We start from the raw sequence: 25,586 nt of genomic DNA, 5'->3' as shown, positions 1-25,586 counted from the left end.
CTTTTTACTCTCCTTACAGTGTGTTTGATAAACCCATTGTTTCATGTTCTCTGTGTGTGTATATAAATCTCTCCTCTGTTTTTTCCACCAAATGCATCCGATGAAGTGAGCTGTAGCTCACGAAAGCTTATGCTCTAATAAATTTTTTAGTCTCTAAGGTGCCACAAGTACTCCTTTTCTTTTTATCTCTATTTTAATCACAATTGTTAACAAAGCGAGATTAATACAACAAAAGGGCCGGGAGTCTCTGTGTGCTGTTTCTGTTGTTACAAAGTATCGCTTTGAGTCTCTTTCTGTGTGAGTAGTTGTTGTTACAAAGTATTGCTTTGAGAACAGACTCTGTCTTAGGATATACTAACACAATTAGCAGCTTGCAAATTTCACACAGAGAGGGAGAGAAACAGTAAAAATAAGAGACCAAAAACCAAGAGACCTCTTAATTAGTAATACCCTGGAATTTAAACTATGGGGAATCAAACTCATTTGTGATTTTAATACAGAACTTCTTTAATATAATCCAACATAACAAAATAGGAAAGAAAGGCAGCTTCTGAGTGGCAACAAAGGGAGAACCGATCCCTGGTAACTAATGAGACACAAGCCAGGAGCTAACTAAACATGCAGTGACATCTTTCAAAAGAGCACTCACTCCATAGGAAGATGCCGCACACAATGCTGTCCTTACTAAGAGTTTTCCAAAAAAATTCCTGGCGTTGGTAACACAAATTCAGGTTCCATAGTCCTAGCTGTGTTGTGGAGCTTAGCGTAGGGGCTTTCTGGCAGTTGTGTTCAACACTGCATTGATTAGATGAGAGTGACAGCTGGAGCTGGCAAGCTGGCTCCACTAGGGCTCCCCATGTTGCTAACACCCATGGAACCGATGTGGTGTTCACAATGGTGAGAATAGTTTGTGAAAGTTCTCCAGTGCAGAACAAGCTAATGGTAAACAAACCATTGATGTTTTCTGTGCTGGTGTGTGTAGAATGCTTAGATACTCTGGAGATAGAGGTCTTCGAAATATGATGGGTGAATAGGCAGATGGGTATACAGATGGACAGATAGAACTAGCAGTGCAGTCCGTGCTATATGCAGTGACTTTTAGAAACAAATGTTAACCAGGATATTTATGGGAAGGTATTTCATTTGCAAGAGAGATGTGTCCAAACTACAATTTCAAGTCCGAAGCCATCTGATCGGTTTGGGGATGAGATTCAGTTCCTTGGTCCCAAACCAGCCCCATCTCTTTTGGTTCTGGCTTTTTTTTAATTGGGTCCATAAGCGACCAAAGGTGTTAAAAATCTCTCAGGAACAGCTGATCTTGGGACCTATCCTCTCTCTTAGGCTGAACTATAGCTCTCTGCCAGTCTATGTCTCTTTCATCTATTTCCTTTCCCAAGTGCATTCCCCATAGCTCCGCTCACGTTCTGCACCCTGAATCCACATAGCCAGCTTTATCACAGTGTAGCCACGGGCAGCATCCTGATTAACTAAGTGGGCTTAGTAGACTCCCTCCTCAGGCCCTATGCTACCAGCACTCCCAGCTATCTTCGAGACACCACTGACTTCCTGAGGAAACTACAATCCATCGGTGATCTTCCTAAAAACACCATCCTGGCCACTATGGATGTAGAAGCCCTCTACACCAACAGTCCACACAAAGATGGACTACAAGCCGTCAGGAACAGTATCCCCGATAATGTCACGGCAAACCTGGTGGCTGAACTTTGTGACTTTGTCCTCACCCATAACTATTTCACATTTGGGGACAATGTATACCTTCAAATCAGTGGCACTGCGATGGGTACCCGCATGGCCCCACAGTATGCCAACATTTTTATGGCTGACTTAGAACAACGCTTCCTCAGCTCTCATCCCCTAATGCCCCTACTCTACTTGCGCTACATTGATGGTATCTTCATCATCTGGACCCATGGAAAAGAAGCCCTTGAGGATTTCCAGCATGATTTCAACAATTTCCATCCCACCATCAACCTCAGCCTGGACCAGTCCACACAAGAGATCCACTTCCTGGACACTACGGCGCTAATAAGCGATGGTCACATAAACACCACCCTATATCGTAAACCTACTGACCGCGATTCCTACCTACATGCCTCTAGCTTCATCCAGATTACACCACATGATCCATTGTCTACAGCCAGCTCTACGATATAACCGCATTTGCTCCAACCCCTCAGACAGAGACAAACACCTATAAGATCTCTGTCATGCATTCTTACAACTACAATACCCACCTGCTGAAGTGAAGAAACAGATTGACAGAGCCAGAAGAGTTCCCAGAAGTCACCTACTACAGGACAGGCCCAACAAAGAAAATAACAGAACGCCACTAGCCATCACCTTCAGCCCCCAACTAAAACCTCTCCAACGCATCATCAAGGATCTACAACCTATCCTGAAGGACGACCCATCACTCTCACAGATCTTGGGAGACAGGCCAGTCCTTGCTTACAGACAGCCCCCTAATCTGAAGCAAATACTCACCAGCAACCACACACCACACAACAGAACCACTAACCCAGGAACCTATCCTTGCAACAAAGCCCGTTGCCAACTCTGTCCACATATCTATTCAGGGGATACCATCATAGGGCCTAATCACATCAGCCACACTATCAGAGGCTCCTTCACCTGCGCATCTACCAATGTGATATATGCCATCATGTGCCAGCAATGCCCCTCTGCCATGTACATTGGCCAACTGGACAGTCTCTATGTAAAGAATGAATGGACACAAATCAGATGTCAAGAATTATAACATTCAAAAACCAGTTGGAGAACACTTCAATCTCTCTGGTCACTCGCTTACAGACCTAAGAGTGGCTATCCTTCAACAAAAAAAGCTTCAAAAACAGACTCCAACGAGAGACTGCTGAATTGGAATTAATTTGCAAACTGGACACAATTAACTTAGGCTTGAATAGAGACTGGGAATGGATGAGTCATTACACAAAGTAAAACTATTTCCCCATGATATTTCTCCCCCCCCACCCACCCCCACTGTTCCTCTGATATTCTCAGGTTTCAGAGTAGCAGCCGTGTTAGTCTGTATTCGCAAAAAGAAAAGGAGTACTTGTGGCACCTTAGAGACTAACAAATTTATTAGAGCATAAGCTTTCATTCTGATATTCTTGTTAACTGCTGGAATTAGCCTACCTTGCTTGTCACCATGAAAGGTTTTCCTCCTTCCCCCCTCCCCCCCCCCGCTGCTGGTGATGGCTTATCTTAAGTGATCACTCTCCTTACAGGTTTCAGAGTAGCAGCCGTGTTAGTCTGTATTCGCAAAAAGAAAAGGAGTACTTGTGGCACCTTAGAGACTAACAAATTTATTAGAGCATAAGCTTTCGTGAGCTACAGCTCACTTCATCGGATGCATTAGATGAAGTGAGCTGTAGCTCACGAAAGCTTATGCTCTAATAAATTTGTTAGTCTCTAAGGTGCCACAAGTACTCCTTTTCTTTTTACTCTCCTTACAGTGTGTTTGATAAACCCATTGTTTCATGTTCTCTGTGTGTGTATATAAATCTCTCCTCTGTTTTTTCCACCAAATGCATCCGATGAAGTGAGCTGTAGCTCACGAAAGCTTATGCTCTAATAAATTTTTAGTCTCTAAGGTGCCACAAGTACTCCTTTTCTTTTTATCTCTATTTTAATCACAATTGTTAACAAAGCGAGATTAATACAACAAAAGGGCCGGGAGTCTCTGTGTGCTGTTTCTGTTGTTACAAAGTATCGCTTTGAGTCTCTTTCTGTGTGAGTAGTTGTTGTTACAAAGTATTGCTTTGAGAACAGACTCTGTCTTAGGATATACTAACACAATTAGCAGCTTGCAAATTTCACACAGAGAGGGAGAGAAACAGTAAAAATAAGAGACCAAAAACCAAGAGACCTCTTAATTAGTAATACCCTGGAATTTAAACTATGGGGAATCAAACTCATTTGTGATTTTAATACAGAACTTCTTTAATATAATCCAACATAACAAAATAGGAAAGAAAGGCAGCTTCTGAGTGGCAACAAAGGGAGAACCGATCCCTGGTAACTAATGAGACACAAGCCAGGAGCTAACTAAACATGCAGTGACATCTTTCAAAAGAGCACTCACTCCATAGGAAGATGCCGCACACAATGCTGTCCTTACTAAGAGTTTTCCAAAAAATTCCTGGCGTTGGTAACACAAATTCAGGTTCCATAGTCCTAGCTGTGTTGTGGAGCTTAGCGTAGGGGCTTTCTGGCAGTTGTGTTCAACACTGCATTGATTAGATGAGAGTGACAGCTGGAGCTGGCAAGCTGGCTCCACTAGGGCTCCCCATGTTGCTAACACCCATGGAACCGATGTGGTGTTCACAATGGTGAGAATAGTTTGTGAAAGTTCTCCAGTGCAGAACAAGCTAATGGTAAACAAACCATTGATGTTTTCTGTGCTGGTGTGTGTAGAATGCTTAGATACTCTGGAGATAGAGGTCTTCGAAATATGATGGGTGAATAGGCAGATGGGTATACAGATGGACAGATAGAACTAGCAGTGCAGTCCGTGCTATATGCAGTGACTTTTAGAAACAAATGTTAACCAGGATATTTATGGGAAGGTATTTCATTTGCAAGAGAGATGTGTCCAAACTACAATTTCAAGTCCGAAGCCATCTGATCGGTTTGGGGATGAGATTCAGTTCCTTGGTCCCAAACCAGCCCCATCTCTTTTGGTTCTGGCTTTTTTTTAATTGGGTCCATAAGCGACCAAAGGTGTTAAAAATCTCTCAGGAACAGCTGATCTTGGGACCTATCCTCTCTCTTAGGCTGAACTATAGCTCTCTGCCAGTCTATGTCTCTTTCATCTATTTCCTTTCCCAAGTGCATTCCCCATAGCTCCGCTCACGTTCTGCACCCTGAATCCACATAGCCAGCTTTATCACAGTGTAGCCACGGGCAGCATCCTGATTAACTAAGTGGGCTTAGTAGACTCCCTCCTCAGGCCCTATGCTACCAGCACTCCCAGCTATCTTCGAGACACCACTGACTTCCTGAGGAAACTACAATCCATCGGTGATCTTCCTAAAACACCATCCTGGCCACTATGGATGTAGAAGCCCTCTACACCAACAGTCCACACAAAGATGGACTACAAGCCGTCAGGAACAGTATCCCCGATAATGTCACGGCAAACCTGGTGGCTGAACTTTGTGACTTTGTCCTCACCCATAACTATTTCACATTTGGGGACAATGTATACCTTCAAATCAGTGGCACTGCGATGGGTACCCGCATGGCACCACAGTATGCCAACATTTTTATGGCTGACTTAGAACAACGCTTCCTCAGCTCTCATCCCCTAATGCCCCTACTCTACTTGCGCTACATTGATGGTATCTTCATCATCTGGACCCATGGAAAAGAAGCCCTTGAGGATTTCCAGCATGATTTCAACAATTTCCATCCCACCATCAACCTCAGCCTGGACCAGTCCACACAAGAGATCCACTTCCTGGACACTACGGCGCTAATAAGCGATGGTCACATAAACACCACCCTATATCGTAAACCTACTGACCGCGATTCCTACCTACATGCCTCTAGCTTTCATCCAGATTACACCACATGATCCATTGTCTACAGCCAAGCTCTACGATATAACCGCATTTGCTCCAACCCCTCAGACAGAGACAAACACCTATAAGATCTCTGTCATGCATTCTTACAACTACAATACCCACCTGCTGAAGTGAAGAAACAGATTGACAGAGCCAGAAGAGTTCCCAGAAGTCACCTACTACAGGACAGGCCCAACAAAGAAAATAACAGAACGCCACTAGCCATCACCTTCAGCCCCCAACTAAAACCTCTCCAACGCATCATCAAGGATCTACAACCTATCCTGAAGGACGACCCATCACTCTCACAGATCTTGGGAGACAGGCCAGTCCTTGCTTACAGACAGCCCCCTAATCTGAAGCAAATACTCACCAGCAACCACACACCACACAACAGAACCACTAACCCAGGAACCTATCCTTGCAACAAAGCCCGTTGCCAACTCTGTCCACATATCTATTCAGGGGATACCATCATAGGGCCTAATCACATCAGCCACACTATCAGAGGCTCCTTCACCTGCGCATCTACCAATGTGATATATGCCATCATGTGCCAGCAATGCCCCTCTGCCATGTACATTGGCCAAACTGGACAGTCTCTACGTAAAAGAATGAATGGACACAAATCAGATGTCAAGAATTATAACATTCAAAAACCAGTTGGAGAACACTTCAATCTCTCTGGTCACTCGCTTACAGACCTAAGAGTGGCTATCCTTCAACAAAAAAAGCTTCAAAAACAGACTCCAACGAGAGACTGCTGAATTGGAATTAATTTGCAAACTGGACACAATTAACTTAGGCTTGAATAGAGACTGGGAATGGATGAGTCATTACACAAAGTAAAACTATTTCCCCATGATATTTCTCCCCCCCACCCCACCCCCCACTGTTCCTCTGATATTCTTCAGGTTTCAGAGTAGCAGCCGTGTTAGTCTGTATTCGCAAAAAGAAAAGGAGTACTTGTGGCACCTTAGAGACTAACAATTTATCTAGAGCATAAGCTTCATTCTGATATTCTTGTTAACTGCTGGAATTAGCCTACATTGCTTGTCACCATGAAAGGTTTCCTCCTCCCCCCTCCCCCCCCCCCCCCCCCCCCCCGCGCTGGTGATGGCTTATTTAAGTGATCACTCTCCTTACAGGTTCAGAGTAGCAGCCGTGTTAGTCTGTATTCGCAAAAGAAAAGGAGTACTTGTGGCACCTTAGAGACTAACAAATTATTAGCGCATAAGCTTTCGTGAGCTACAGCTCACTCATCGGATGCATAGATGAAGTGAGCTGTAGCTCACGAAGCTTCTGTCTAATAAATTTGTTCGTCTCTAGGTGCCACCAGTATCCCTTTTCTTTTTACTCTCCTTACAGTGTGTTGATAAACCCATGTTTCATGTTCTCTGTGTGTGTATATAAATCTCTCCTCTGTTTTTTTCCACCAAATGCATCCGATGAAGTGAGCTGTAGCTCACGAAAGCTTATGCTCTAATAAATTTTTTAGTCTCTAAGGTGCCACAAGTACTCCTTTCTTTTTATCTCTATTTTAATCACAATTGTAACAAAGCGAGATTAATACAACAAAAGGGCCGGGAGTCTCTGTGTGCTGTTTCTGTTGTACAAAGTATCGCTTTGAGTCTCTTTCTGTGTGAGTAGTTGTTGTTACAAAGTATTGCTTTGAGAACAGACTCTGTCTTAGGATATACTAACACAATTAGCAGCTTGCAAATTTCACACAGAGAGGGAGAGAAACAGTAAAAATAAGAGACCAAAAACCAAGAGACCTCTTAATTAGTAATACCCTGGAATTTAAACTATGGGGAATCAAACTCATTTGTGATTTTAATACAGAACTTCTTTAATATAATCCAACATAACAAAATAGGAAAGAAAGGCAGCTTCTGAGTGGCAACAAAGGGAGAACCGATCCCTGGTAACTAATGAGACACAAGCCAGGAGCTAACTAAACATGCAGTGACATCTTTCAAAAGAGCACTCACTCCATAGGAAGATGCCGCACACAATGCTGTCCTTACTAAGAGTTTTCCAAAAAATTCCTGGCGTTGGTAACACAAATTCAGGTTCCATAGTCCTAGCTGTGTTGTGGAGCTTAGCGTAGGGGCTTTCTGGCAGTTGTGTTCAACACTGCATTGATTAGATGAGAGTGACAGCTGGAGCTGGCAAGCTGGCTCCACTAGGGCTCCCCATGTTGCTAACACCCATGGAACCGATGTGGTGTTCACAATGGTGAGAATAGTTTGTGAAAGTTCTCCAGTGCAGAACAAGCTAATGGTAAACAAACCATTGATGTTTTCTGTGCTGGTGTGTGTAGAATGCTTAGATACTCTGGAGATAGAGGTCTTCGAAATATGATGGGTGAATAGGCAGATGGGTATACAGATGGACAGATAGAACTAGCAGTGCAGTCCGTGCTATATGCAGTGACTTTTAGAAACAAATGTTAACCAGGATATTTATGGGAAGGTATTTCATTTGCAAGAGAGATGTGTCCAAACTACAATTTCAAGTCCGAAGCCATCTGATCGGTTTGGGGATGAGATTCAGTTCCTTGGTCCCAAACCAGCCCATCTCTTTTGGTTCTGGCTTTTTTTTAATTGGGTCCATAAGCGACCAAAGGTGTTAAAAATCTCTCAGGAACAGCTGATCTTGGGACCTATCCTCTCTCTTAGGCTGAACTATAGCTCTCTGCCAGTCTATGTCTCTTTCATCTATTTCCTTTCCCAAGTGCATTCCCCATAGCTCCGCTCACGTTCTGCACCCTGAATCCACATTGCCAGCTTTATCACAGTGTAGCCACGGGCAGCATCCTGATTAACTAAGTGGGCTTAGTAGACTCCCTCCTCAGGCCCTATGCTACCAGCACTCCCAGCTATCTTCGAGACACCACTGACTTCCTGAGGAAACTACAATCCATCGGTGATCTTCCTAAAAACACCATCCTGGCCACTATGGATGTAGAAGCCCTCTACACCAACAGTCCACACAAGATGGACTACAAGCCGTCAGGAACAGTATCCCCGATAATGTCACGGCAAACCTGGTGGCTGAACTTTGTGACTTTGTCCTCACCCATAACTATTTCACATTTGGGGACAATGTATACCTTCAAATCAGTGGCACTGCGATGGGTACCCGCATGGCACCACAGTATGCCAACATTTTTATGGCTGACTTAGAACAACGCTTCCTCAGCTCTCATCCCCTAATGCCCCTACTCTACTTGCGCTACATTGATGGTATCTTCATCATCTGGACCCATGGAAAAGAAGCCCTTGAGGATTTCCAGCATGATTTCAACAATTTCCATCCCACCATCAACCTCAGCCTGGACCAGTCCACACAAGAGATCCACTTCCTGGACACTACGGCGCTAATAAGCGATGGTCACATAAACACCACCCTATATCGTAAACCTACTGACCGCGATTCCTACCTACATGCCTCTAGCTTTCATCCAGATTACACCACATGATCCATTGTCTACAGCCAAGCTCTACGATATAACCGCATTTGCTCCAACCCCTCAGACAGAGACAAACACCTATAAGATCTCTGTCATGCATTCTTACAACTACAATACCCACCTGCTGAAGTGAAGAAACAGATTGACAGAGCCAGAAGAGTTCCCAGAAGTCACCTACTACAGGACAGGCCCAACAAAGAAATAACAGAACGCCACTAGCCATCACCTTCAGCCCCCAACTAAAACCTCTCCAACGCATCATCAAGGATCTACAACCTATCCTGAAGGACGACCCATCACTCTCACAGATCTTGGGAGACAGGCCAGTCCTTGCTTACAGACAGCCCCCCAACCTGAAGCAAATACTCACCAGCAACCACACACCACACAACAGAACCACGAACCCAGGTACCTATCCTTGCAACAAAGCCCGTTGCCAACACTGTCCACATATCTATTCAGGGGACACCATCATAGGGCCTAATCACATCAGCCACACTATCAGAGGCTCCTTCACCTGCGCATCTACCAATGTGATATATGCCATCATGTGCCAGCAATGCCCCTCTGCCATGTACATTGGTCAAACTGGACAGTCTCTACATAAAAGAATAAATGGACACAAATCAGATGTCAAGAATTATAACATTCAAAAACCAGTCGGAGAACACTTCTGTCTCTCTGGTCACACGATTACAGACCTGAGAGTGGCTATCCTTCAACAAAAAAACTTCAAAAACAGACTCCAACGAGAGACTGCTGAATTGGAATTAATTTGCAAACTGGATACAATTAACTTAGGCTTGAATAGAGACTGGGAGTTGATGAGTTATTACATAAAGTAAAACTATTTCCCCATGTTATTTCTCCCCCCCACCCCACCCCCCACTGTTCCTCAGACGTTCTTGTTAACTGTTGGAAATGGCCCACCTTGATTATCACCACAAAGGTGATTTCCTCTTTCCCCCCTCCTTCCTGCTGGTAATAGTTCATCTTAAGTGATCATTCTCCTTACAGTGTGTATGATAAACCCATTGTTTCATGTTCTCTGTGTGTGTATATAAATCTCCCCACTGTATTTTCCACCGAATGCATCTGATGAAGTGAGCTGTAGCTCACGAAAGGTTATGCTCAAATAAATTTGTTAGTCTCTAAGGTGCCACAAGTACTCCTTTTCTTTTAAGTGGGTTTACAGGCAACCTAAGCCAATCTGGCCATTTAAACAGTTAAAGTAAATTTCCCCTTCTAAAAGCAAGAGGCTATCAGGTGAGCCCCTGGAGTTCCTTTATGAGCCAGCAGTGAACAGCCTTCCACAAGGTGTCATTAGCTCAAATACAAGAAATGTGGCCTGGTTACCAGTTCTGCTGATGCCTTGGGGCCTATTCTAATCTGCAAGGAATTCAGTCTGAAAGTGCATCTGGAGAGTTTGCACGGACCCTGTCCAGCTTTGCTTTAGCAGCAGTTTGTGAGCTTTGCACCCTGTGAGAGAGACAAAGCCAAGAGCTGCTGCTGCTGCATTTCACAACTTTGACATGTTGTCACTCACATCCAGACATTTCCTGTTATCTAACCTCAGCCTTATCTTCCCCATTTTCAGCTTCCTCTTGAAGGAGGAGAGGCCCCTTCAAAAACAAGCCGCCTTCCTGGGCTGAGCCCCACTGTTCTGCTTCTGCTTTGCTCCCTGGGTGCCCCCAGCAGGCCTCGCATGCCTGACTAGCACCACTCCACTTCTTGCCCTGTGACAGTGCTGCTACAGGTATGGTTTGTACCCGCTGGCACGTCTGCTTGGCTTTACTCTCTTGTATGCTGTTAAAATGGGTGGCGGGGGAGAAGGGATGGAGTTTCAAATGGGACACTTGTCTCACGCCTCCAAAGGGCCTGCTACCTCTCCTTTGAGATGGGTACAGCTAGGGAGAACAGGCAGCAACAAACCACTTCTAGCCAGTCTCCTGTCTAAAGTTGTTTTGGGGGGGTCTCTTTGGGAGACTTTGAGGTGAGGTCCCGAGGCACACCCCCAATTTCTGCCAGACCTATGCTGGACACTCCATCCCCACCTTCCTTGATGTCTGTCCCCTATGTTTACAATTTGGGCTAGATCATTTCTTACCTCAGCTTCCAGAATCCCTTTCCCCAAGATACAGAATCAAATCCAATATTCAATCCTCCCTGGGGCAGATATTTTTATTGAGGGGGTTTGCCGGGTCTCTCCTGCATGGAGAAAAACCATGCAGCTGGACAATATATTTTAAGTATACGGATAGAGGGGTCAGCTTCTTCATTTGTCTTTTCTCCCCATACATCCCGCCAGGGAAGAAAATGCAGCTGATTTTGCCTGGGAGCTCTGCACTTGGAACCATAATTAATTTATTATGATGATTATGATGATTATTTATTATTAATGACTATGTGTACAGTTCCTAATGCATGTCTGGTGCTTTACAGAGAAATAAAAAAACATGTTGTTGGCTTTGGGGAGATTTCAATCCAAATGAGACATAGAAAAGCCAGGGCTATAACTAGCAATGAGCAGGGGGAGGTGATCTGGGAGGAAGGAGGTTTCCGCCAGTGAAAGATCATGCAATAAGTTAGTGCGCATGCCCCACTGGCTGGGTCCTTTTCTCAAATTCTGTGTATGTGAATTTTAGATATTAGCGTTTTCCCTCCCTTTTTCTTTTCTCCCTTCTTAAAAGTCAGTGAAGCAAACAGTTTGAGAGAGCAGAGTCCAGCTGGAGCACAGAAGAGGTGGGGTGGAGGCCGGCGCTAGAAGGTGAGTTTCAAGGCGGGATTTGCAGGAGGATTCAGAGATATGCAATGCTAGCAATAATTAGTATTGTATCAAGCACCTCTGCATTGCTTTGTCTAGAAGCATAAATTATCATGTGTAAATTGCCACTCTTCTGATTTTCAGGCTCTTAAGCCATTTCCGCAGCTCTAATCGATCCCCTGATGTGTCAGACTGTGAGATTATTCATGTATTGATCAGCTATCAAAAAGTTCTCCTTTGCTTATAGCTTTATCCTTTCTGGATCTCTGAATTGTGTTGCAAATAAGAATGCTGGGGATACCATGTGTTTTTTATGTCAGCCACAGTGAGATGGGGCCCAGCAGTAAACTCTGGATTCAATTTTTGAATATCCCAAAGTTCAGGGGTGTCTGTACCTGGATTATTGGTTCAAGCCCCCATCCCTGAAGTTGAGTTTAACTGTCTGCATTGTAAATTGGCTCCCAGTCCAATTATCCAGATAAATGCTCTACAGGATTTTTTATTTTTATAACTCTGTGGAGTGAGAGAAGAAAGCTTTAATACCATGTACTTCACACGGAATAGAACATTGCTCCACGAATAGTCCCACTGAAGTCAATGAGACCACCTGTGGAGTAAGTGCTCCTCAAGTTGAGAATAGATATCAGAATTTGGGCCTTTTATTTTATTTAAAACAGCAATGTGAACAGTGCATTGTACTCATCTATTACATGGCACCACAGATGTGCACAGGGCTGTACAAAGACAAATGAACACAACCCTGCTGCAAAGAGGCTTACCATCTAAGCTAAGGTGCAAACAACAGGAGAAGATGTCAACGCAGGGAGGGAGAGGGGAAAAGGAAGGGCATACGCTTGTATAGTTGCTGAGGAGACTAATGCATGTACTTTAGAGGGTAGAATTATTGTTTATGGGACTCTGGTTTGTAAGCCTCTGTGGAGAAGTGGGGTTTGAGAAGAAGGTGGAGGAAGGGGTCCAGGTGGGTTTGCAGGGGGAGGGAAGCATGTGAAAGAAGGGCCAGAGGCAGGTGTAGGGCAAGGAAAGAGAAGGGATATTCAGATGAGTAGTTTGGGCTGAGTGAGGAAGAGTGGCATTTCTGGCAGAGAATAAAGACAATGACCTAGGGCCTATGTCTCTACTCTATACAGCTGGCATAAGTAAGGACAAAATCACCCTGATGGGGGGGAGGGGAGAGAGGGGATCATTGGGATGACAAGACATGGGGAGAAGGTGCTTGGGGAAACATTTCACTGTTTTATACGTTTCCCTGTAGGAACATTTGGATTGAGAACAGTCTCAAAATCAAGAAAGCAGCCTGAGCCCAGCTCCCTGGGAGGTCAGAGGGCACATGTGAGGCTGCTCGCCAGCCCTGGCAATAAGCTGAGCCAGTGCCCTGGACCCAGCACCCTTGAACTTTGGGGGGTCGCCAATCTGGTTCTGGAGCTGGATGTCCCAGCTTGAGCCCATCTCTAACTGGAACACGTAGAGCTCCATTGTGCCTGGCCCCTGTACGGAGGGAATTGGTGCGAGAAGCCTCTCTCCACATTCACCTCTATGCCGAGGCTGGGCACAATCTTTGTGCCTGACCCAAAGTCCCCTGAAGTCAATGGGAATATTTCCAATGAGCTGGATGGGCTTTGGATTGGATGCTTTTTCTCTGAACGCAAGAACCGCTTTGGTTTAGTGCTGTTGGCAGGGCTGGATTCCTCAGAGAGGGTGAGGGTGAGAGAAGACCATAACCTCACCCTGCTTCCTCTGTACCAGCCAACAGAGCTGCAGTGTGTACCCTGCACCTGCTTCCAGGTGGCTGCCTCAACCTCCTGAAGCCAGTATTCTTCCAGGAACTCTCTGCTGCAGCTCCACTCTGTCCCCTATAGTGTATCGTGGGTTAAAGCCACTATGCTGCCCTTCACAAGTAAACAGGAGAGTTCCCATTAATTCTAGCACTGGGGGAGATGATTTCATCTGCAGCAGGGCCCCATGTGCAACCAGGAACCTCACTGCTGTAAAAAGGCCAAGGGCAAGTGCACAACGAAAGCCGTCATGTGGCTTTTGGCAAGCCCTGTGCTGCTGTTGCTCAGCTCTTATAAGGAATCGAATGCTTTATTTAGTGCTGAACAAACTCTCTTCTATTTGGATTCAGCATCCTTGGAAGGCAGTTCATAACATGATCAGCCCTCATTAACAGGGAGCAGAGCATTTGCTGTCCTGCATGATCTAAGAAGCAGCAATGACACTTGTCAGCCAGAGAGCAGGCGTTATTAATGTACTGGGCACAATACTTAGGTGGTTGCTCTGTCTGAAACTTATTAACTGTCTAATCCAAATCCACAGATGTGCTATAGCAAAAATGGATGTGGGTACAACCTGGCAAGGCTGCTTCAGAGTAAACTCTTTTATCTCCAGCTCTGATCTTTTCTGGAGCATGCCTGATACTTGTAATTGAATACTTTGAATCAAATCCTGTGCTCTTTATTCAGGTAAATCTCCCATTGGCATCAACCATAGTGATGGGTGCAGATCTTCAATGGAATAGAATAGGATTCAATAGGAGGTTCAATTAAGTAAGGGCTTCAGGATTTGGCTCAGTGATATTAGGGTTTTCAATTTCCAGCTAGAGCTTGGGGGGACACTCAGGAAGCCTGATTCTGACCTCACTCCAGTTTTAAACCAGTGTAAGTCTGTTGATTTCAATGGAGTTACTCCTAATTTACACATGTGTAAGGGAGAGGAGACTCAAGTCTAGAGCTTACAGTTGGTAGGGGGTTTTACAAACCCAGCTCCACCCAGGTTCATGTGGATTCTCGCTCTCTTCATTTTGATTTGAGATGTGTGTTTGAGTGAGTATGGCAATTAGAGATGGGTCTGCATCCAAACCCAGGTTCTGAGTGCATTGAACCTGAGAAAGGTGTGTATCCAAATTGAGAGCTGAACTTCAGAGCTTGGGCTCGGTTCGACCGAAAATTCAAAGAAACACACAGCCAAAATACAGGCACTTGTCTAAGTTTGGGGTCAAATCCATCCTGCTTTGTTATTTTCCTTCCATCACCGATTGCACAGCGAATAGGAAGAGAGTCCTGTAAAACTCTGAAGAGAGATCAGCTCACAGCAGGATTTCTAAAGCATTGGCCTTTTATGCTATTCACAAGGGGCTGCATGGAGAATGCTTCTGTTTCTGTTTTTCTGCCTACAGTAATACTGATAGTTAAGTCTGCTTTTTAACACCAGGCTTTTCCTTGGAAATACCCGTTCCAACTGAAAACCAGAACCACTGTCAATAATGAGGTCCACCCAAACAACATACCATCAATACAGGGTGCGGAGTGAGTTCCTCTCCTATGTACTGAAAGAATGATCTTCACTTTGTGACCCCCCCCCCGCTCCCTTTATCTGTTGCTGACAGCAGCATTATGAGCAGCTCTGTTTTTCCCCTCTGAAAGCCACAACGACTTTAAGCTAGAATAGCAGAAGCAGCGGTGCTCATTTTTTAAAAAAAGAGCCTTCTTGAACTTCAGTGTCAAATCCTCATCTGGGGTAAGTCAGTGTCACTACACTGATGTCAATAGAGCTCTGCTGATTTACACTTTTGATGCAGCCTCCACATCAAAAACTTTACTGGAAAGAGAGTTCTTAGAGCAAACTTGAGGCATTTGAACCACTTCCCAGTTAGTTTAATGATGAGCTCATTCTTCTTTCCCCACTTGTATATAGAGAGAATGGTGCCAAGGACTGCACAATGTCTAATTAGTGATCATAAATAATTTGCAAGGAGAGCCCAATGACAGATCTGGGAAGAAGAGCCAAGCACCTGCTGCCCAGTCCCCTGCTATAACCACTAGGGCACATCAACTTTGCAAGAGTTAATCTGTGGCCTTGGCTATACAGTACTATAACACTTGCACGGCTGTGACTAAGACATTTTAAAATCAGTATAGTATGACGCAGCAAACCCCACAGGTAGACCACCTCGATTCGTTTAAATTCCGCCTAAACCAATGTAGCTTAAGGCCGTAATTTACTGGATTGGTTTTAAATTGGTTCAGTTACACTGGTGCAAGTTTACTATCGACAAAACCCTATGCCAACAATGTCGTTCATGCAGCTATTTAGGGTGAAATATTCCCTTATGCAGAGGACAAGCACAAGGATTATGCATCATTAAAGTCCCATTTAAACCCTAACTTGAGTGTTTACGTGGAATTTGAGAGTTGCATAGATCTTATGCTTACTGTGCATGGGGGTGGGGGTTGAGGGTAAGGGGGGGAGGGGATCAACACTGACTAGAATTTTTGTATTTTACATGTAGAAAAAATACACCCCGGGGTTTGTGTGTGTGTTTGTAATAACAGATGGGATACTAAGATATCATCGTAGGCCCACATCCCAGAAGTTAGAAATTAGAATTTAGACCTATTAGATCACCCACTCCATTTCACTGCCAGTGTAACGGTTTAATCCTGCTTTCATCTCCTTTAAAGGGTTTCAGTTGAGTTTCTCACTGTGGTATCAAAAATAGCCTGCTTGCTTTCTCAGAACCTTGGTGCCACTGGTCATGTGAAATGAAAAGAAGAGGACTCTGACAGTAGCAAAACTTTTTCATTTTTAAAAATAGGCTTTGCTGGGGCCTCAACCACAGAGCATGTGAACAGCACTGAGATGGTATGACACGGGATGGGTTTTTCCCAGGAGTTGTGAGAGATTTCCCCTGCATCATAATTTCAAGCAGCAACCCACATTCTGAGCTGCCATCTTCCTTTAAGCATGCTTCTGTTAGTAAAGTTGAGCAATGCCTTTCCTCCTACAGACTTGGTGCGCTGGAATTTTTCAAAGCAAACTATTCTGATTCTAAAAGGGTTAAGGCAAGGGAACTGCATCTGCATGCTTGTGTGCAGGGGAGCGGGGGGGACGACAAAGCGGGGGGACAAAGGGGACAGGGTTTCAGTGGGGAGTTACAGAAGATTATGGGGGGTGAGTTGTGCTGGCATATGTGGGTAGAAAGCTATGTTTGTTCATGGGGATCGGGGAGGGGAAGGGAACAAAAGGGTTAATTTTGACAATGGAAGAGAACGTTCCTAAGGTCATTCGTGAAGAAATTCATTATTTCTTTCTGAGATCCCCTGGCTGTACAGCAATAGAGAATTAGAACCCTTACAACATTATTGCCAAACAGGGCAGTCCAATATAGGAAGGTGACGGCTTGGGACCATTACTGGAGTGAAGGCAAGAACGGAATGTGCTGAACTCCCTTTTGTTTTAGCGGTTTTGGTTTGGTGGAGGGGGGGTTTTGGGGGAGGTTGTTTTGTTTTTTTGTTTTTTGTTTTTTTACGACAGTGAACACATTTGACACTGGACTTTGAGCCAGTTTTAGGATCGGATCCTGCTAATAGTGGAGTCAATGGCAAACCTCCCATTGATTTCAAAGGGACCAGAATCATACCCTTCATCTCAGATAGGCCTGCAGGTCCCATTTTTCAAATTCAGGTGGCCAGTTCCAAATCTGGGTGCTCATTGATCTCAGCATTTAAACATCAAGGGTGAAATCCTGGTTCCACTGATGTCAATGGGAATTTTGTCATTTCATCCCTAACACCTGTTTTAGTCACATAGGCCCAGATGCACAAAGGACTTTAGGCTGCTAACTTTCATTATGGACCTGGGCCAGAGACCCCAATTCAGCAACATACTTAAGAATGTGAAGCATTGGCTGCAATGGGATGACTTATATGCTTGAAGCTGGGCAAGTTCCTAAGTACCTTGCAGATTTGGGTCATTGATCATTGGAATGCAAATGCAAATTACAATAGGGGTTCTAATAAAGGAACCTACATTTGAAAATCCTGGCCTGCTTATCTAAATGTATAATTACAGAAATGAAAAATGCAAACGCTCTATTAGATCATCTTGCCTGTGACCCCATCCGGTGCAGAAATGCTCCCTAGGGTATATGCTCCAGGCCTTTGTCTAGACAAGTACTTTTTAAAAAGGCCCTTGTGTATGCAGAAAGACATCAGCCTTCCTGACCATGCATCCAAACTCCACGTCTATGTGTGTGGACGGTTCTTGTGTGGGCAATGCAGTAAATATTTCAAGCCCTGTGGGCTAGTAGGGCATTCAGATTAGCTTCTATCTCTGGGCATAGATCACAGCTCCTCATATCCAGCTTCGGTTCACAGATCAATATAGCTGATGTGAACTCAGCAGAAATCAATACTTGCTTATTTGGCTCTCCTCCCCACCAATTAAAGGGAGGGATTTTCCTACCTGTCACTGACAGAAACTCAACCTTTCTTTTTCTTCCCATCTAGGACACCACGTCACTGAACGTTTCCCAGGTCCTGCAGTGCTGCGCTCCGTGTATTTGACAAGCTGAGTTTGACACTCAATGTGGCAGAGTGTCAGTTTGTCAAATACCCCAAGTGAGGCATTTGCTTAGCAACACACATCAGCACCAGAGAAGATTGATTATTGCATCTGACTGGGACGGGAGTCTTTTGTTTAATATTTTCTCTCCACTGAATATACAAAGTGCTATCTAATAACTGCATACTATGCTTTGCTTCCTGTGCTAGCAGGAAAGTGCCCCAAATTCAGAAGCATCTGTTTGAACATGCATTTGAATGGTGAGTTTCTACAGAAATAGGGCCAAATTTTTGCTGGCACACTTCCACTGAGTTACACAAGCAGATAATTTTTCCCAGAATTACTTATTTCTTCAGTCTGTAGCCAAAGACAATGCTAGTAACTGAAGTAATGGTGGCAACTAGTTGGTGATAAATTGAATTGTTGCATGACAGTGGTTTAGTATATTCAACTAAGCTAAAGGTTAAGGCAGTTGTGATCCAACTTACAACAGCATTGCCAATAACAGAGAATTTCTTCATCAGATGTGTTGAAATATTTTTGTATAATCATAGAAGATGGAGAAGAAATAGACTTATAGGGCCGTTATTTCATTTCCCCTCTTCTCCACCAGCCAATATAAGATTATTCCCTGCAGCGAATTCTCCTGTGGTTTGATTAGTCCAATTTTAAATGACTTAAGCGAAGGAGCTTTAATCACTTTGCTTGGAAGTCCTAATAAAATAAATCTCATGTTTAGGAGAAGCCTCCTTCTCTTCAGCCAGTTACTCCCAGTAAGATCTCCAAGCAGTGTTACTGATTATATTTGCTGTACCTCTGCTGTTGTATTGAAGCTATACTAAGCCAGCTCAGATGAAGAAGACCTATTTATTGGCCTACATTTTCAAAAGTGACCTGTGATTTTGTGATTTAGCCCATGAAAGCTTATGCCCAAATAAAGTTGTTAGTCTCTAAGGTGCCACAAATACTCCTCGTATTTTTTGCTGATACAGACTAACACGGCTACCACTCTGAAACTTGTGATTTTGGGTGAGACTCATAAAGAGGTCTGATTTTCAGAGGTTGAGGCTCCACATATTTAGAAAAATCAGGTCCCTTTATGGCGTCTCCAGTTGGACACTCAAAAACTGAGCCAGAACCCAAAATCCCTTTTGAAAATTCAGGCCACTGTTACTTTGCTAGTGTAAAGGGCTTGTCAGAAAACCCTTCTCACTGTTACTGGAGCAGTATCAAAAGCCAATTGTGCAATTAAGTTTTGTATATATATATATATATATATATATATATATATATATATATAAAATATAGATTTCATCCTTAACTCTCCTTTTTTCTTTAGATTACAACCACTTATTGTAAAATGTTCTGGAGATGCTGGGCTTTGTATGAAGAATGCTATCTGTAAATAAATGGTATTGCCTTTCTAAGTGAATAACATGCTTCTGATCATCTACATAATAGATCTGCAGTGTGCACCTCTATGAGCAAACATGGCTGTAGTCATTCTGACTCAAACTGTCCCTCCTGCATTCTCTTTCCAGGCCCTAAAGTTGATTCATAGTCTAGACATCTCTAGACATAGTCTAAAGACATAGTCTTCTCATCTTAATAATTGTTTTTATCTGTGCATTCAGTTTTAAAAGAGTACAAGTCCATTGTTCTGTCTGACTTTCCATCTCTGATAATCCATAGTATAACTGAGGCATACATTATCCCTAAACCCTTTCTGTCCCTTGTCAGAAGCAATTGGGTCAGATCCTCAGCTCTTTTAAATGGGCCTGCTCCAGCCATGTCAATGGAGCTACATTTTTTGAAGCCAGCTGAAGGCACATCTCAGGGTCCATTTTAAATCTCGCACATCCTCTTTTTCTAATAGTTTACCTCAGTCTTTATTCTTACTACTTTTCTCTCCCCGCTTCTTCTGAAATGTCTAGGAGCAGATCCTTCAATTTCTTCCAGGCCCAGGGAGGAAGCAAGGTTAATCTCTCCATCTTTGACAAACTCTGAAGGAAGAGAATTAACCCCTCATTTTGGTGGAACAAATCCTGCTGTTTCTGGGGCATCTTTCCTTTCAATTCCCATCAAGATCTGCAGCTTCTCACCACCTCTGAAAATCAGGATCAGGACAGACACAAAAAAGCCAATGCACCCAAATTAGTAAACCCCTCTGAAAATACTGGCTTAAAATGTCTGCACATCACAATCCCATTTTGCCTCATAGTTCTCTGACAGACCCATGAATATAGTCTGCCCTGAATACCACCCTTGCAATGGCACTGATATCGAGTCAATGGTGTTGCCCAGATGCAACCAAAGGCAGAATTTGGTTCATGACACTCTAACCGCTGCTGCCAAGTATTGTGTGTCTTGTACACAGTGCAGTTTCACAGAGGAAGCTGCGGTTTTTCTCTCCACTTTGGCTCAGATTCTGGAATTGACTGTATGAATCAGATCATCAGGTGAGTGATCAGTGCAAAGAAAGGAGAAGTTCCCCCATTATCTGGAGATACACCCCTCCCCGCCCAGTCACTTCCCCTCTGCAAACCCTTCTGACTTGCAAGGGAAAATGTCCTGTTCTGGCTGGCTTCTCCCTCCCAGAAATCACATGCCCACTGCATAGAGGGAAGCAACAGTGTAAGGCCAGAAAGGAAGCTGCTTGGTGCTTTTGGGGACCAAAGCGTCGGCTAAGGGCACCCCTGGGACTGCTGGAACATGTGGCAGTCAGGGATAATCAGAGCACAGATCCACTTCAGCCATGCCTGCTCTGGGCCTGTCTCAGCCCCGCTTCAGCTTCTTCCTCCACTCTGCTCCCGCCCCATCCTTTGCACCATGGCTTCTGCAGAGGCAGCACAGAGCTGATGCTTTTTACTGGGGAGGAATCAAAACTGTGGGCTGCATGGTTACCAAAGAAGCACGGGCAGGCCCCAAGAGCTATTAATAAGAGGTTTATTTCTTTGTGAGTGGCACAGAACTACACCCTGGCACAGCAAGCAGAGATTGTCCCCCTTAGCTGCAATACTGTTTAAATGGAATCATACCCTTCCAATTGCTTCAACCCTCATAAGGGATGTGCAAACTGCCCTACTGGAACAGAACCGTGAGCTGTTTAGTCCATTACTCTGTCTCTGATGGTGGCCAGAAACTTTAGAGGCGGTGTTAGCACCCACTGTACTGTTCCAGGGAAAGTGGGAGAAAAGATATTTCTTCCTATCCCTGCCTGTTGATCAGTTAATGCCCTGACACATGAGGACTGACAACCCCAGAAACGTTGCACTTGCTATCACCACCGCAGATGCTATTGTTAGCTATAAAAGCATCTAAGGCACTTGTTTCACATTAAGAGTAGCACATAAGTAATGTCAAGCCACAGGCTAGTGTGGGAGGCAGGATGGAAGGGGGCAGAGTCTGAAGCACCTTCATGTGCTCAGGCAGATTGCTGGTGAGCAGCTCAGCGTGTAAAGCCGAGTAAGCAAGCAGAAGAGACACAGAGACAAAGTGACTGAGTCAAGAGCATAATGCAGGAAGCAGCATTGGATCTCATTTCCCTCTCTGAGCTTCCTCTTCTTTTCCTATCACAGGCTAGCAAATGACTCTACTCCTTTCTCCGAAAACCTCCTCTTACTCAATCTGTCCTGCAAAACCTACCCTCTGCCTTGCCTCATCTTTTATGGCCTCACCCCACCAAGCCCAGCTGAAGTTGATTGCAGCACAACCCTACTGCAGCATTTAACCCCTTCCCTGCCTGAGTAGATGAGGCAGAAAGGGGAGGTGGGGGTAACACAGACTGACTGATGATCCAGGTCTCTTTATTAACCCTTAGAAAATTACCCATTTCCTGGGTACATAGCCCATGAATGACAGATAAGCCAAGTTGTGCAGACCAGATCCACAGTCCAATCAGAAGTGGAAGATTCCCCAGTGTGCTCTGGGGTGTGCAGAACTGGGGTTCTGAGTTGGCCAGCTGTAGGGATGGGCTTGGGTCACAAAGGACCTGAATTGTCCATAAATTTGTGACAAAAGTTGGGGTGGGCAGGTTGGATTTGGTGTTCTAGTCCATCTGTACTGAGAGCTAATTGTTTCCACATTTCTGTGGTCAGGCTGGGGAATTAGTGGGGAGACGTTTCTGATAGTTATGCAGTAGGGAGAACAGCAGCCCAAGAGGGAAAGATATTGCTTTGGTACAGAAGCTTTGCTAGGTAGTGATGCAGTCTAGTAACTCACCAGTGCCATCCATAGCTTGTTTCCTCCCTGTATCCCCCACAAGTGACCTTGCAGCTAATTGACCCATGAAAGCAGGCAGACCAATAGGGCCTGTTTGTTGCAAGAAGCAGTAAGGCATCATAGGGATGACCCAGAGGAGCTGGAAGCAGATATAGTAAATAGGTGAGCCTCTTGGGTATACAATGTTACCAACTCTCATGACTCTCATTGGTGTCTTTCTAAAAGCTCCAGCTTCTGGAGTCAAGTGATTGCATGGGAATCTCAGCTTTCATTTTTTAAAAAAGAGTAAGTTTCTAGTCCTCATGGTTACAAAGAAACCTTGAACACTTGAACCCTAAAGGTTCAAAAGGCAGACAACACATAAAAGGAACTCAAAATATATTATTTTAAAAAAACTCATGTTTTTAAGATGGTCTGATTTTTGGGGCCTGACATAATTATTGAATGCTTCAGTTTGGTAATACTGGGATACAGCAAATCAAACATAAGGAGCAGCTTTGCAGAATCATCACCTGCTGGCACAGTTTGGTTACAACATCTAAGGTTCAAGCATAGTAATTGCACACACAGGGCAATTGGATCCTAGCACATTTTTAGAGGGCTCCTCTCACTCACAGAGTCTTTGGAGTGTAAAGAGGCCTTGGGACTGAATGAGGAGCACATTGTACATTGACTGAAGTTGAAAGAAGTCAAGCAAATAAAGTGGAGACTTTATTCTAGCCACATAAATGTATATTTGAGCTACTGCCCTAGCAGAGAAAGACTCCATCCCACTCGGACACTTTGACATGTATTTGGTAGTAGTCTGCTGTGATTATTTAACATACTTAGGTTTTGAATAATAAAAGCAACATGAACAGGCCTTGTCCTTTGGCAGTAGTCGCACTTCTGTCTGCCAATACAATGCCCATTGGGAGTTCTGGCTGAGAAACAGAGGATGGTATGACTGCCCAAATTAGACAGCTACATTTGGGCTTGATGAAGGTCCCTGCTGATCTGAAGACTCGGTACACCTCAGGCACTGTCATTATAAGCTTCCCCCTGCAGAGCCTCCTACCCTCTTTAGGGATGAATAGGTAATGTTCTATCACTCTTGGGCCTTTCTGCTGACACTATAAATTCATTTATTTACCATATTCATTTCTAAGGCACTGATCAACATAGTATCTGGGCATAATTCAAATAATTTAGTTAAGTTTCAGAGTAGCAGCCGGTTAGTCTGTATTCGCAAAAAGAAAAGGAGTACTTGTGGCACCTTAGAGACTAACAAATTTATTAGAGCATAAGCTTTCGTGAGCTACAGCTCACTTCATCGGATGCATCCGATGAAGTGAGCTGTAGCTCACGAAAGCTTATGCTCTAATAAATTTGTTAGTCTCTAAGGTGTCACAAGTACTCCTTTTCTTTTTATAATTTAGTTAAGTTGATGTAACACTTTCCAATGTATTTTCCCTCTGTTCGCCCCTTCATCCATTGTTTTTGAGATTGTCAGTTGCGTTGCTGAATTTTGTGATGTCCGCCTGGATTTAAACCAGTGTCCTTGAAGTGAAAAGCTCTTTACTTGCACTGCCAATTCCCTGCATCACTCTTGCTCCTTTAACATCATTTTTATAAGGGTGATGAAGGAGGCAATTGTTCAGACTTCCAGGTCAAGATTAGTTGTGTGGCGAAACAGGGACTCCTAGTGGCCTGGACAACAAAAGGTACTTCAGGGAGAAATAAGATAAAGACTCTTCCCAGTCCCATCTATCCGCACTTTTCCTCCCTCTCTCTCCTCTCGCACTCTGAGAATCCACCCAGGTTCTATCTATCTGACTGGTGTAAACCAGGACCCAGAGAGCAGCACCAGGTAGGATTCAAATCAGGGGTTACTAAAATAAGAGAGACGACCTCCATTGACATGTAGAACATCCTCCATTTGTCTTATGAAAGGAAGTCCATTCAGAATGGGTGAGAAATAATTGATTTGGAAAGGAAAGTGGAAGGGAAGTAAGGGGGAAGATGTTACTGGAGATAAGCCTTGGACTTCTCAGCTAGTTGAAAATTTTCCATCTAAGTTTTTCTCAGGGGAAACAAAATATTTGCATTATTTTTTCATTAAGGTTGCAGGTTTTTGTTTTCTAATGAAAAAATTAGAAATAAAATATTTAAATTTTTTCTTTTTTAAAAAAAAGTTTTGTTTTGAAGGGTAATAGTCATTTTCTCTCACTTTCTGACTTTTTTCCAGTGGAAAGTGGGAGGAGTGTGGATGGGGAATGAGAAAAAAAATAGAAAAAAAAATCCATTTTATTTTACTTTTTCCTCAGTTTTTCCAGTGGCCTCTTTTCATTAACTTTTCCCTTCTTTTATCAGTAGGAAAAGTAATAAAGTGAGAGAAAGTAGGTTTTCCCCACAAAATGAAATAAAATCTTTTGAAATTTGTTTTAAAATTAAAAATGTTTGCAAAATTTTTCATTAAGAAAACAATATATCTCCACTAAAAATTTCAGCTGAAGCAAAACATTAATTCATTGTAATGTGTGTGTGTGTGTGTGTGTGTGTGAATGAAATATTCTTGTTTTTTTTAACCTATTCCACTGGGGCTACTAAATGATGGTTACTGGATTGGTGGTTGGCTGGTTTTGCTCTACAGGTCAAGAGAAAAATCATCCTCCCTTTTGTGCAGCAGCTGCTCCTGGTCAGCAGTGGTGTGAGGCAGCCAGTGTTGCCCTATCTTTGCACAGTACCATTTCTGTGTGCACAGCTGCTATGCATTCTCAGTGGAGTTCATAGAATCAGAGAATATCAGGGTTGGAAGGGAAGGTGGTCATCTAGTCCAACAGGCTACTCAAAGCAGGACCAACCCCCAATTAAATCATCCAAGTTACAATGGTATAACTAAGAGCAGATCTGATCCTGGCTCAGCAGATCTGACAGCAGCACAAAATAAAACCTTATTTGTGTCATTAGAGTAAGTAGCTGTGAGCTAACCTTTAGGACCCAAACTCACATATCCTCTTGTGCTGTCAGTACAATGGCAGGCAAGCTGCATGTCTGTGAAAACTTGTGCGAAGAGACTGTACCAGTGACTGTGAAAACACCATCTAACTTTATTTTGAGTAGGGCACACTGTAGCCCAAATCACTCTGCAGAGTTACATCAGACAAGAGAGCAA

The 25,586-nt window shown here is 43.8% G+C and overlaps 1 long non-coding RNA gene across 2 annotated transcripts; it reads left to right on the top strand.

Moving 5' to 3' along the window:
* Nucleotides 1-10,691: 10,691 nt before the first annotated feature.
* LOC119861820 lies at nucleotides 10,692-19,638 on the top strand. Of its 2 annotated transcripts, none has more exons than XR_006274172.1 (3): nucleotides 10,692-10,843; nucleotides 11,782-11,854; nucleotides 18,157-19,638. It is a non-coding gene; the product is annotated as an uncharacterized LOC119861820 (long non-coding RNA). The 2 variants fall into 2 exon arrangements; XR_005295040.2 differs by having other exon boundaries at nucleotides 10,697-10,843; nucleotides 11,778-11,854.
* Nucleotides 19,639-25,586: the final 5,948 nt, after the last annotated feature.

This window comes from Dermochelys coriacea, chromosome 9 (genome assembly GCF_009764565.3).
Source record: "Dermochelys coriacea isolate rDerCor1 chromosome 9, rDerCor1.pri.v4, whole genome shotgun sequence".
NCBI classification, from domain to species: domain Eukaryota; kingdom Metazoa; phylum Chordata; order Testudines; family Dermochelyidae; genus Dermochelys; species Dermochelys coriacea.
Note: the sequence above shows the minus strand (reverse complement) of the source record. Positions and strands in the feature narration are given on the sequence as shown.